The sequence below is a fragment of the Nannospalax galili genome, unplaced genomic scaffold (genome assembly GCF_000622305.1).
Source record: "Nannospalax galili isolate Female #2095 unplaced genomic scaffold, S.galili_v1.0 scaffold410, whole genome shotgun sequence".
NCBI classification, from domain to species: domain Eukaryota; kingdom Metazoa; phylum Chordata; class Mammalia; order Rodentia; family Spalacidae; genus Nannospalax; species Nannospalax galili.
The window spans coordinates 1760432-1773601 of NW_008329143.1; the positions used below are offsets into that span (position 1 = coordinate 1760432).

General features: G+C 46.1%; 1 protein-coding gene across 1 annotated transcript in view; it reads left to right on the plus strand.

The window, feature by feature from the left end:
* Positions 1 to 11382: 11382 nt before the first annotated feature.
* Smpd3 (sphingomyelin phosphodiesterase 3) overlaps positions 11383 to 13170 on the plus strand; it is a 91710-nt gene continuing 89922 nt past the window's right edge. Inside the window, exon 1 of the mRNA XM_008833957.2 lies at positions 11383 to 11512. The gene's annotated coding sequence lies outside the window, so the exon portion shown is untranslated. The remainder of the gene's footprint in view (positions 11513 to 13170) is intronic.

The following is a 13170-nucleotide window of genomic DNA, read 5'->3' on the forward strand; positions in this document are numbered from 1 at the left end:
ACCAAGCCTCCCTGAAGAGGTGTCTGAGTACTGGGTAAAGCAGTACCAGTGCTCTGCAGTACATTCAGCTCAGGGAATGCCCTAAGGCAGAAATATCCCTGACCCTACCATCCTCCACACACCCCAGCAGGAATGATCTGATGATCTTGGTTTCAAGACAGAAGGCCTCTGGGCTGGGATGTAATGATATGGGTCAGTGACAGAGCACTTAAACAAGAAGTTAGCATGGGTGAGACTCTGGGTTCACTCTCCTGTACCACAAACAAGCAAACAAATAAATCTAAGAGAGGTTGTCACTCTCACAAGGTTCCCAGGTCCCATTTCTTTCCTGACAGAGCAGCAAAGCCAGCACCAGCCAGAGCCAGTAGAACTGGCTGACAGCCCATTGGTCAAGACTGAACATATATACTACTATATATAAAGCTTTGGCTTGGGGGATGAAGTGCAGCATGGGATGAAATCCTTGTCCTCTCATGATGCTCCTGGGTTCCAGGGGTAGGGAGCATATACAGGCAGGTTTGCTTTTCTACCTCAGTGAGAACATCCAGGGGCAGCTGCAAATCCCCTGGTGATCTGATTTATAGCCTAGCCCCACCTCCTGACCCTGGCTGTTGTTAAATGGTTCAAGGGTAGGAGAAGGGAGCAGCCTATCTATTTATATGTGCTTAGGAGGCTCTCTGGGCCCTGCCATCTCCACACTAGCTGGTGGAAATCTGTTCACACTTCTTTGGAATTAGTATCCTTCCTTTAACTCTCAAGCCAGGGACTAGTCCACAAGTTCTTCCCATCACTCCCTCCCATTCGCCAGCTTTTTGGGCAGGTTTAGACCTATTTAAACTCTTGGCAGGTACAGAGCTCAGATGAATTTCTTCCTAACTCTTCATTCAGACACTAATATCTTATATATGTGGCAATGGACACTTTGCTATGCACTTTTCATATCTTGGATGTGTTGGTTGGGATTTTTAGCTGCAATTAAAATTACCTCACTTTGGCTGCTGGGTACAGCAAAGGAATTTATTTAGATGGTAGCATGTAGCTCACAGATTCTCCAGGAAGGTAGGAGAATCAGACTTAGAAGTCCTAAACTCCAACTCAATACTCACCTAAGTGACATCATTGTCACCACTGAGGCTATCACACTGTCCCCACCACCTACATCATAGACATTCTGTGCTGGATGCTGCTTATGAAACTGCAGTCACTGCAACCGAGATTGATACTCAGTGAATAACTAGAAGGGTTGCTAAGGCTGGGTATAGTGACATGCATCTGTAGTTCTAGCTACTCTGGAAGCTGAGGATTACCTGAGCCCAGAAGTTCCAACCGGGCACATAATGAGACCTAATCCTGAATAAAGGGAGGTGGAGAGGTTGCCAAGCAGGCCCTACTCCTTTGCTATCATTCACCTCTGTAACTGTGAAAGAAAGGTCTAGTTATACTGCAGCCTCATGAAGCCCATGACTGGAGAAGCAAAGACAGAGTGATGGGAGAAAAGAGCTTTACTGGCAAGGAAACAGGGCTTCCATCTTTTTTAAAAAAATGCCATCTTGGGGCTGGAAAGATGGCTCAGCGGTTAAAAGCATTGGTTGCTCTTGCAGAGGACCTGGCTTCAATTCCCAGCACCCACCTGGTGGATAACAACTGTCCCTAACTCCAGTTCCAGGAGATCCAACACTCTCTTCTGACCTCTGAGGGCATTGCACAACCCGGGGGCACTTATACACACACAAGCATAACACTCATACACAAAATAAAAATAAAGAGATAAAAATTTTATTAAAAATGCCATCTTGGGCCAGCGAGATAGCTCAGCATATGAAAGCACTTGCCATGCAAGCCTGACAACCTGAGTTCAGTACACAGAATCCATAGTGGAAAGAGATCTGACTCCTGAAAAATGTCTTCTGACTTCATGGCACATACATGCACACATACACACACACATATATAAACAGTAAATAAAATTTTAAAGTTAAAATCTGGCCATCTTGCTTAGGGATTTTAGGTGCAAGCTTTATATAGGAATTTGGGGGGTGGAATGTCAGATAGATGCGCATCGACATAGTTACAATTTTCAGGTGGTCTGTTTTTCTCATGCATGGGCTACTGTTGTTCTAAGGTTAGCAGATGTGCTGAGCTCTGTAACCCTAAAGGGAAGTTACTGCTCAGAAAGTCTTGAGGATATCTTGGTGGTAGAGCACTTGCCTAACATGCATATAAACCCTGAGCTCAAGTCTCACCCACCCCTCCAAAAAGAGAGTTTTATGGTTCATGGTTTTTTAGTTCCTTTTCTCAGGAATAGCTAACACTGTTGATAATTTTTCAGACACAAAAATGTATCTTTCCCCAGAAGAATAAGGGAAGATACTGAAAGGTTGCTTTTCCCTAAAGGACTAGGGGAGCTAGAGAAAAGCAACCCCCCCCCACCCCCACTGCCCCAGAGGACATGAGGAGGTAGTATTTGCTGGAAAACAGCTTTTAAACTCAAGACTGGAGGAGCCGGGGCCTCAGGCCTGTGCCCACATTCTAGATTCAAAGTAAAATGCCTCTGCAGAGAGTTAACAGAGAGTTAATTCCTCAAGTATAGAAGGAGGCATAAATGCCAGGCAACAAGAAAGAGTAACAAATATCTATGCTTACATCTCATTTCATTATCATACCAACATATGTTGTCATCCCTCTGTTTTAGACAGAAGTGCAGCCAGGACAGCTCTACCACCAACAGGTCTGAAAAACAATTTTCTTTCAGGTTTACAAAGATCAATAGCAGATGTGTGGGATAAGAGGGACCATTTGGCTGCAGGTTACATAAAGAAGATTGTGGTACATCAACTGATCACAAACTTCACAAACGAAGCAGCTGAAAGGTCTTGACTGCTGTGGAAACTTATGTAAGGGACACTGGGACCACCAGACTTTTCCAGGAGTTGGATAATCTAGCCTAACCACATTCTTGCAGAGATGGGCAGTCAAGGTGGCAGGTTCTGGAGTCTCTAGTATATAGATACTGATACTTCTAAAGGTAGAACTGGGGCTCTATTAAAGCCCACAGAAGGCAGATGCCAGCTTAACACCTGTAGAGCACTGACTTAGTGACATCCCCACTGCCATGGGCATTCAAGCAAACTGGAAAGCTATCATCAGAAATTTTAGTTGATAGAAATGATTAATGCAGTTCACTCTGCAATGTGCTAAACATTGGGCATGATCTACAAGGCAGAAAAAAGGTTCTCCAAGATCCATTTGAACCTCTGAACCAATGACAAAAATTTAAAAATATGCATCCTGGGGGTGAGAAAGATGGCCCAGTGGTTAAGATGCTTGCATTAAGACCTGAGTTTGGGTTCCTAGCACCTGCATAAAAGCCAGGCATGGCAGTGCTCATCTGTGACCCCAGTGCATAGGGGCAGAGAAAGCAAATACAGAAGGGTGAACTCTGGCTAACCAGTCTAGCTGAAACAGTGAGCTCCAGGTTCAGTGAGAGATCCCATCTCAAAAGAAAAATAAGGAGCTGGAGAGATGGCTCAGCAGTTAAGAGCACTGGCTGCTCTTTCAGGTTAGATTTCTAGCACCTACATCGTGGCTAACAATTGTCCATAACTCCAGTTCCATGGGACCCCAACACCCTCTCTGACCTCCTTGGGCATTGCACAACATGGGTGCACTTACATACATGCAGACAAAATACTCATATACATAAAATATAAAAATAATAAATTAAAAAAATTTTTTGGTCTTTTTGAGACAATTCAGGTACCTGATCTACAGTAATTCACACTTATCAAAGGTTTTATTATTAGGCTGATGTAGTAACTCTTAACACCTTCCCATTGTCAGGAGAGTGAATGGTTTTGTTTGGGTCCCCCCCCCACCACCCTATGCTCTTGAAAGGAAACAAAACACATTATGCCTGAAGTGATTTTTCTTTCTTTTTTTTTTTTTGGTCTTTTTGAGACAGGGTCTCCTGTAGCCCCACGTGGCCTGAACTCACTATGTAGACTAGGCTGGTCTTGAACTCACAGAGATCTGCCTGCCTCTGCCTCCCAAGTGCTAGGACTAAAGGTATGCGCCACCACAGTTTGGATTTTTTAATCTTTTAATCCTTTGACCCAACAGCTGTCTTCTTGGGCATCTTAATTACCTTAAAGAATGATTTGGAAAAGGGTAATTGCTATGAGCTTGTAGGTGTTTATTCATTAATACTACCAACAATTTATTAATAACCTATTGTTCATAAACAATAGAAAAAAGTCTTAAATAAGGAAAGTTAAAGTAAGGCATATGTTGAATTCTTAGGCCATCATTACAAATGATGTTTGTAAGGTCAGATGTGGTAGCATATACTTTAAACCCAGCACTGGGGAGGCAGAGGCAAGTGGATCTCTGGGAGACGGAGGCCAGCCTGGTCTACAGAGTGAGTTCCAGGCCAGCTGGGGCTACAGGGAGACCCTATCACAGAACAAAAACAAACAAAAAACAAATGATGTTTGTAAGGAGTTGTTCCTCAAGAGTAGTCCTGCACCACTGTGCCCTAGCACTGTCTGGAACACAAGGATATCTCTTTGGATATTTATTGAATGGCTAAGTGAATTAAAACCAAACAAATGAATTCAACAGAAAATGCTTAATCCACCAGGCGTGGTGGCGCACACCTTTAATCCCAGCACTTGCACTTGGGAGGCAGAGGCAGGCGGATCTTTGTGAGTTCGAGGCCAGCCTGGTCTATATAGCGAGTTCCAGGACAGCTAGGGCTACAGGGAGACACTGTCTCAAAAAGACAAAAAAAAGAAAGAAGGAAGGAAGGAAGGAAAAAGAAAGAAAATGCTTATTCCATGTTACATAATAAAATGCCAGAAGCTATGTGTAAGTTATGACTTCCAGAATATGAAAAATTATACATGTGTTCTAGGTGCAGACTATGATGTGGAAAAGTTAAAAATAGACACTATTTGGGAAATCCTTAGGACCATGTATTAGAATAATGCATTGTTATTCTTATTCATTCAGCATGTTTTCCTGAGCACTGTTAAGGGTCTGGTATTGTTCTATATGCTAAGAATACAACAGGAACAAAATAGTTTGTACCCTAATGGAGAACATATTTTCATGGGTCACTGGAGATGAGATTGGGGGAAAGACAGATGATAATAAAGTAAGAGAATGTACATGCCATCAGTGATAAATGATAATGAAAAAATATAACAGGAGATAACAGGGGATAGGGAAAGCCTCTATCTAAGGACAGAGCATCTAAGCAGAGAAAGCCGTAAGCACAAAGGCCTGAGGCAGGTATACTTGGTACAGTCAGACGACATGGTCAACATGCTGAAGCAGAGGAGGCCGAGGAGATGAGGCAGAGGCAAAGAGAGCCAGAGCATGTGTCCAGACAGCTGTCATGATGACTGCAGGGTTTGTTCTCAAGGACACAGAGAAGGCACTAAAGGAATCTGCAGAGTTATGACGTGATCTGACTTAGGCTGAAAAAGAAGCATTCCTCCTATAAGACTATCTTCTGAAAATTTGAGATGACAGAAGAACTTTAAACAACAGACAAAACATCTGTAACATTCACAAATGAGTTACAAAATATTTTCCTGGGCATTTTGCTTAAGGAGTTGGGACAGTAGGCCTATTTCTAGATCACAAAGACACACTGAACACTCAGAAATATTTTAAGGCACAGAGAGATGACTCAGCAGTTAAAATCACATACTGTATTTGCAGAGAACCTGAGATTGGTTTCCAGCACTCATGTCAGGAAGCTCACAACCATCTGTAACTCCAGCTCCAAGGGATCTGATGCCCTCTTCTGGACCCCATGGACACCTGCACTTATGTGCACATACCTTCTCACACATACACATAATTAAAATACATTTTTAAATGAATATTTTAAAATAACATTGCCTTTTAAAAAAAAATATTGTTCAAAGCAATTAACCAGCTTCACTCATTTCTGTAGACATTCTGGGGAACATGTTTCTCAATTAACATTTAGATACATGTTTCATATCCTATGCCAGGTTCTGTAATTGCAGACTGAGCTGCTGTTTGGGAAATCCTAAAGTTGGCTGCTTGCTTTTATCCCACACACAGTACATCTGTAGCATCATCACTCACAAGCCAACATTACTGATAGGAGACCCTTGTGGGAAGGCTGATTGTGCTGGAAAGATTATGTGAAAAACTAATAAAATCCTTGTAATTCCTTTCAAGGATGCAGAGAGGAAAATGGCTGCGTTTCAAATTCATGGCATTTCAAAGGCATGAATTAAGCTCTAAGTGCTACATTTGGAAAAAATCAACACAAGTTCTCTAATTTATGTTCTAAACTGAGAAAACAAATTGTTGCTAAGAAATGAAATTTGTAAAAAAAATATTCAAATTTGTTTCTTAAACACATTTTCTAGTTGATATGCATATACTTAAATCTACAAACTATCCTAAAATATAAATTTCAGGAATCACTGTCACTGAACTTGGTTGATAAAACATCACCATGAAGTCTAGAGTTGCATTTTTGTTTGGTTAATTTTATTCCTAGATACTCTGCCTTTTAGGTGTGTATAAAACTAGTCATGTGTAGATGATATTGATACAATAGCTCTGTGAAAATGCTTGGGAAAGCTCACTGCTTCTCTTTCTCCTCACCCCCACAAACCTAAGATAAGAGGACTTCCTCCTACAATCCCTTGATTTGACACTCATGTCAGAGACTGTACCCCATCCATGCGCCTTGGCATCATCTGATTTCCTGCTCCACTGCTGTTCTCCTTCAAAGCAGCCATCTTTGTGTGAGACTTGCCACCAACAAACTTGCCTTTCAATCCTACAACCACCTCTGCCTATTCTAGCTACTACCCTGGCCCTGTTCTTGCCCAGAGTTACTCCACTCTGTCCAGCTTCTCCATGCTCTTCCCTATCATGACCACATCTGTCCCCTTATGCCCTAAGAATCCCACTGCTCCATCTGTCCATTCCATTCCATTCTACTTTCTTCTGGGTGGACACCTTCTACCTCCCTTGTGTCTCCAAAGCCCTTGCTTGTCTTTCTTGTCCAGCAAAACCCAGCTCTGGATGAGCCTCACAATGCCTACCTCAACACTGATGAGAAACTGGAGAAAGCTCATGCCACTAAAGATACATACTCCTACAAGCCCAAGGTCCAGAACCTCTGCACTGTTCCGAAGCTTCTGAAATCCACTATTAATTTCCCTTCTCTTTCCCACAGCAGTTATCCTGAACCACTTCCTTACTCCAAATTTCCCATCCTGCTCCACCTACTCCCCCAGAGCAATCCTAAGCACATATCCTTGCATCCAGTATCAGAGAAGGCCATCTAATGTGATTCTCCTCAATTTCCTGAGCATGGACATCTCTAACTCCTCTCTCCCCTCCCACCTTACAGAAACCCTACCTCCCACTCTCTTGCTGAGTTCATTCCATCCTTCAATCCCTCACTCTCTTTTATTTCTAATTGTTCCCATACTGTGGTCTCCCCATCACTCTTTGAAACATCATAAACTCTCTCAACTCAAAACTAATTTGTTCCTCAGCCCTACATCCTTTCTGTATTTTTTTTCCTCCCATTCAAAACTTGCCCACTCCTAAAAAGTTAAATGATGGCAAGGAACACAGATGGGGTACAGAGTCCTATGACATGAGAGCCATTATCTCCCATTTCATTCATTCAAATTTCCATCCTAGTTATGCCAATGAGCCTACTCTTTCCAAGGCCACCAGTGACTTCTTTGTTGCCAGATTTAGTGGGAGGGGTAGGGGTTCAGACCATCTTTATTGATCTTACTGCACCTGGTCACCTTACTTCCTCCCTTTGGCTTCTGTGGCACACCATTCTTCTTCCTCTCTCTCTCTCTCTCTCTCTCTCTCTCTCTCTCTCTCTCGTCCTCCTTTCTTAAACCTTTTTCCTTGAGTAACCCCAGGCCTTTACTGTAGGTAACATTAGTTTTTCTTGGTTCTCTGATTCCTGTAGGTGAAGACGTGTTATCCCTGAACAGTGAGAACAAGGCCTGGAATATTAGCAAGCACAGAAACCAGGAAGAGTTCTGGGCCTTTACCTTTGCTTCTGGGCTCATCTTCCTCTGCTTGTTTCTTAAATTCACAAGGAATTTGGGTCTTCTCTTTGGCTCTCTCAAGAGAAGAATTTAATCCATTCCTATGGCTTTAAAAACGACCTATATGCTCATAAATTGATAATCTATCAGCTCTATCTCCACACCAGATCTCCCTCACAAGCTCAAAGTCACCTGGACAATTTATCTCCTCTTTCTGCCTAAACATATGCCTCCGCTTCTCTACACACTGTGCTAGATTCCTGCAGCAGCTTCTCAAGTAACATCCTGCCCTCATCTTCTTCTGGCCATTTTCCACACAGCTCCTAGACTTTTCAAAACGTACATCTTAGAAATCTTCATTATCTTCAGAATAAAGACTGACCCTCAGCCTACTAAATATTTTAAGATCCAGCTCTAGTCAAGTGCTCCAACCCAAGTGTCTAAGAGTCAGCATTTAGTTAAAACACCATAGGACTTCACTAAGATTTTTTTCCCCACTAATAAAAAGGAAACTAGCACAGTATTCTTTTGGAAACTTCCAGAGCTCTAGCTGTTAGGTATCCATAATTCCATTCCTTTAGGGTTCTAAACCCTAAAACTACCCCTAAAAATGAGAAACCAAATATATTGAGCATTTTTTTATGAGTCAGGCACATTAGCTCATCTAGATAATCCTCTCAATTCTGAAGTATCATCATTTTCATTTCTCAAATGAGAAAATTGAGATGCAGAGAATCAAAGATGAAATAACCTGGCCAGGTCACACAAGTACTAAAAGAGGGAATGGGGAGTCAAACCCAAATTGCCCTGGGCATCATCTTCCACTGTCTCTCCACAGTCAAACCAGTATCTGACAATATAAGATAGAAACCATGGAAATAAACAAAGATTTATCAAGGCGTAATACATGTGAAATACATTTCATAAGGCAACTTCCCTCACAAAATTTTCAAATACACAAACTCCAAATCCAAGAAGGTAGTTTTTATGAGCTCATACAGCTAGTAAGTTTGACTTTCCCCCATTTCTGCTCCTATTAGCATCTCCCTAACCCCAGTAAGCAGCATTTTGTAGCTGAAAAAAAACAGGTCCAGCCCAGGTCACACATCCAATCAGAGGCAAAATCAGGATTAGAAACTGGCTTCCTGGCTCTGCTTGTCTATAGAGGCAGATTCAATTTTAGTATCCGTAGGAGTGCTGGGAGAACCCAGGAACCTTAATTTTTTCCTATTTCTAACAATTTCCTGAGAACTAGCATTATTTTGGGAGGTCAGTGCTGGGAATTAGACACAGGGCCTTGGGCATGATGGGTAAGTACTCTATCCATGAGCAAAGCCCCTGCCTTTATACTACTAATGAGGGGCTCAACTGAGCTCCAAAGGGTTTCACTCTGGCTCCAGGTGGGCTTCTTTAGTAGCCTTCTGCTGATACACTGTGGAATAGTCCTCTGACCTGCTTTCCCTACATCCTTTGCTCTCACTGCATCCATGGAATTGGGTGCTAAACCTCAACATATCTCATTTCCCTCTGCTCCTTGCAGTTTTCCCATCCTCAGTACTGAGGTCCCATCTGTTCACCAAGCTCCATGACCCTGCTTCATGATTTAGTCACTATCAAAGCTCCTCTGTCAGGCCTCTTAGAATCCTGTTAGTTCTTCCCTAGTAGGACTTGTAATCATCTATTTTGCTCATTCCTTTGTCCTGGCCTTCCCTCCACAGGTATCACTAATACAGGGATGGCAGAGTTCCTTCCTCTTAAGCTCTGTTCAGAGTAGTCTTCCTGGTTACTTCCTTTCCCATCACAATTTAGTCACACTCATATACGAAGGCATTTTCCCTAGAATGCCTTAGTTGCTATACATCCTAAACTTCTGGAGGTCAAAGAAAATATGTATGAAATGTATTGCGCCATCAGAATCTTTAGAAGGGATTCGGGAAAAATGCCACCTAGCAAGGTAGAACATCGCCATTGGGTCCTATGATGCTGACAAGAGGGTTGGAAGGATCCTCAGGGCCTTCAGGCAAAATTCCAACCAACCATAATAGCATAAATGGCATTTAAATATTTCTTCAACATGTGGTAGTTAAATAACTCTAGCGATAGGAAAAGCCCAACCTTAGAAAATGAAGATTTCAGGGGCGTATGCAGCAGTTCAGCTAAACTGTTCATTTTCAATAAATATCTATAGGTATATCTCAGTGTCTGTGGATATCTACTATGTGTCAGATGCCGTAGACATAGGGCTATTAATATGAATAATATAGGTATGGCCTCTGATCCGTGGGTTTACAATTTAAAAGGAAGATGGGTGTGTAAACATACAAATAGAATCCGGGAAGTAGAGAGTGATGCTCAAACACAGGATAGGATGTGTAACCCAGGGCGGGGCATCAAGGAAGTCTTCACAAAACAAGGCCACGTCTACGCTGGGATTTGAAGGATGTTAAGTTAGGGGAAGACAAGATGGAGGGGTCCACGAGAGTGAGAGAAAACCGGTGCTTGAGGATTCCCATTTCCAAAGAAGTTTAGAATGATGCAAAAGGCGGAGCCCAATTCTAAAGGGACGTTCCAGCTGTGCTGAGGAATGTGGACCTAATTCCAGAGGCTGCAGGAAGCCTATGAAGGGAGTAATGTGATGCCTGTAGGGAGAGGCTGCGGGGGGCGGGGGGGGGGTTGGCAAAAATGAGGTGGCCCAAGGGATGTGATAAAAAAGAAAGCAAAAGCCTTTGCTAGAACCAGATTACGACAAAGTTCAGAGTACAGGGAGAGCTCCTGCACCCCTCTTCACTTTTGGTGGGTTTGCTCCACAGGAGCGGGGACGTCTCGTTGCCCCACTTCCCAGATAGGGAAACTGAGGCCTAGGGTCCCCAGGTGGGAACAGAGGAGAAAGAAAAACAAAAGAATCGAACCGGCTTCCCAAGAGGCAATCCGAGGTCATGCATGTTCCTTCCAGGGTCCCACGGCCTGTCCCGTTTCCCTACCACCCATCCCCAAGAAGCCGTCTTTGCTATGGAAACGGTCCTCCCGCCCTCCTCTGCGCACCCGTCTTTCCAATGCACTCTGGGAAATGCAGTCCATCTCTGTTTCCGACCCACGGCAAAAACCCAGTTCACGACCCTAAAAGACTACAAATTCCAGAAGACCGAGCAAATACTCCGGCTGTCTCTGGAGAGGGGGTCTTGGAAGAAGGGACGGAACCTCCCAATGGGCAGCCTTCTGGGCGGGGCCTGGATCGCCATTGGCTACGGCAGCGCGGGGGAGGCGGGGTCAGCGGAATGAGGCGCGGAGCTGTTCGCCGCTCCAGGTGCTGAGTCCGAGGGAGGCTCCGGATGCCGGAGCCGCGGTCGCCGCCGCCGCAAAGCCCGGGCCGCGAGGAGCTGGGAGGCGCCGCGTGCGCTGCCGGGCGCAGACCGCCCTCCTGAGCGCCGTCCGAGGTGGGTGCTGCGAGATTCTCTTCTGTGCTATTGAGGAGGCGATAAACTGAGGCGAGGGGGCCTGGGGAGTTGACGGGACGTGTCACACCATCTATCCCGGGAGCTTGCTGATTGAGCGCGGGGCCTCCCCGTAGCCCGGCACCTGAGGTCGGAGCAGCTTGGGCTAGGTTTTGTGGGAGGGTGGAAAGGGTTCTTGAGTGCAAGGGGCCGAGGGCTGCGAGACCCTGTCCCCATCTCTCCCGAGAGAGCATGGAAGGCTTGGCGCCTCCCTTCCCTTGTGCCTAAGTCTTGGGTTGTTGAGGGTGGAGGGAGTGTTCTGGGATGAGAGGTTTGTAGGTTCCCTACAACACCCCAGCTGCTCGAGGTTACTAAGGGGGTCTGGATGGGGTGGATGAAACGCCTCCCCTTTGCGTGGCCTCTCCAGGGTTTCCAGTTGTAAGAAAGACCCCCTCCTCCTTACGCCTAGGGGTCTGTGAAAAAGGAGGTGGAGGGCGTGATAAAACAGGGACACCTCCCACCACTACCACTTGCACCCCCTTGGGGTTTTGTGGGGTTATTTTTTAGGGATGGAGAAGGTGGGGGGGCGCTGGAAGACCCCCTCCCCCCTGCTCCAAGTCTCCCATAAAGGAAAGCACTGATGGATGCTCAGGTCCCCAGTGCTGGTGCCGCGCCTAAGGTCTGAGTAGCCTGGGTGTGGGAGGTGGGCTGGAGGAAGTAAGAGTCTGAAGGACCCCTCCCCACCTGGGTCCGTCTTTTCCCAGGCTCTCTCCACCTAGATCCAGGCCCCAGGCTATATAGGAGATCATCTTCCCTGCCCCACCACGCCCGGGGGACTAGAGCTCCTGCACCGCAGCGGGGAGCCAGATCTAGGTGGGCACGTGAGGGGCAGGACCGGGTGGGCCCCCCTCTCGAGCAACCCATAGCTCCAGGCAGATGTCCCCCGCGTCCGCGTCCTAGAGGGATGGTCCGCTCCGCGCCGAGCGCGCCCCAGATCTGGCCGCCGGGATCTGGTCCCCGCGCGCAGCCGCTGCTTTTGGGTACGCGGCTTTCGCGCTCTGCTCGAGCATCCGCGGGAGGACAAAGCGGCGGTCGCGGCACTGGCAGGCGTGCACCACTGGGCTGCGCGAGGGGCGCGGCTGAGGAAGGGGGGGCCTCGGGCGCGGCACGGGTAGCTTCCACGGTAACGTGCGCCAGGAGCCCAGTGAGAGACAAAGCGCGCTCGCTCCTCGCGGGCCCGCGCGAGCCGGGATGGAAAATCCCGAGGGAGGAGGTGGCTGTGTTGGGCAGGGTACTGTGCCACACACCTTTCTCTTCCCCCCCCAATCCCACTGTTGGCCCTACCTCCAGGATGCGGTGTGCACGATGGTTACCAGCGCCAGGACTTGTGACCACGAGGACAGGGATAAACAGGGGCTACACTTTGCGGGAGGGATAGGGGTAGAGGACTTGGGTGGGCCAGGGACTGGAGAGGCGTTCGGATTGAACCCATCCATCCCCACGCCCCATCAGCTATATTAGGTCAGATTTGACTCTGTAACTGATGGTAGTATGTGTGGGTCAGAGGTGAGTGCAAATGTGTGTGACTGGAAGAATGTGCCAGTGTGTGCTTGTGTGTGTGTGTGTGTGTGTGTGTGTGCGTGCGTGTGTGTGTGTGTGTG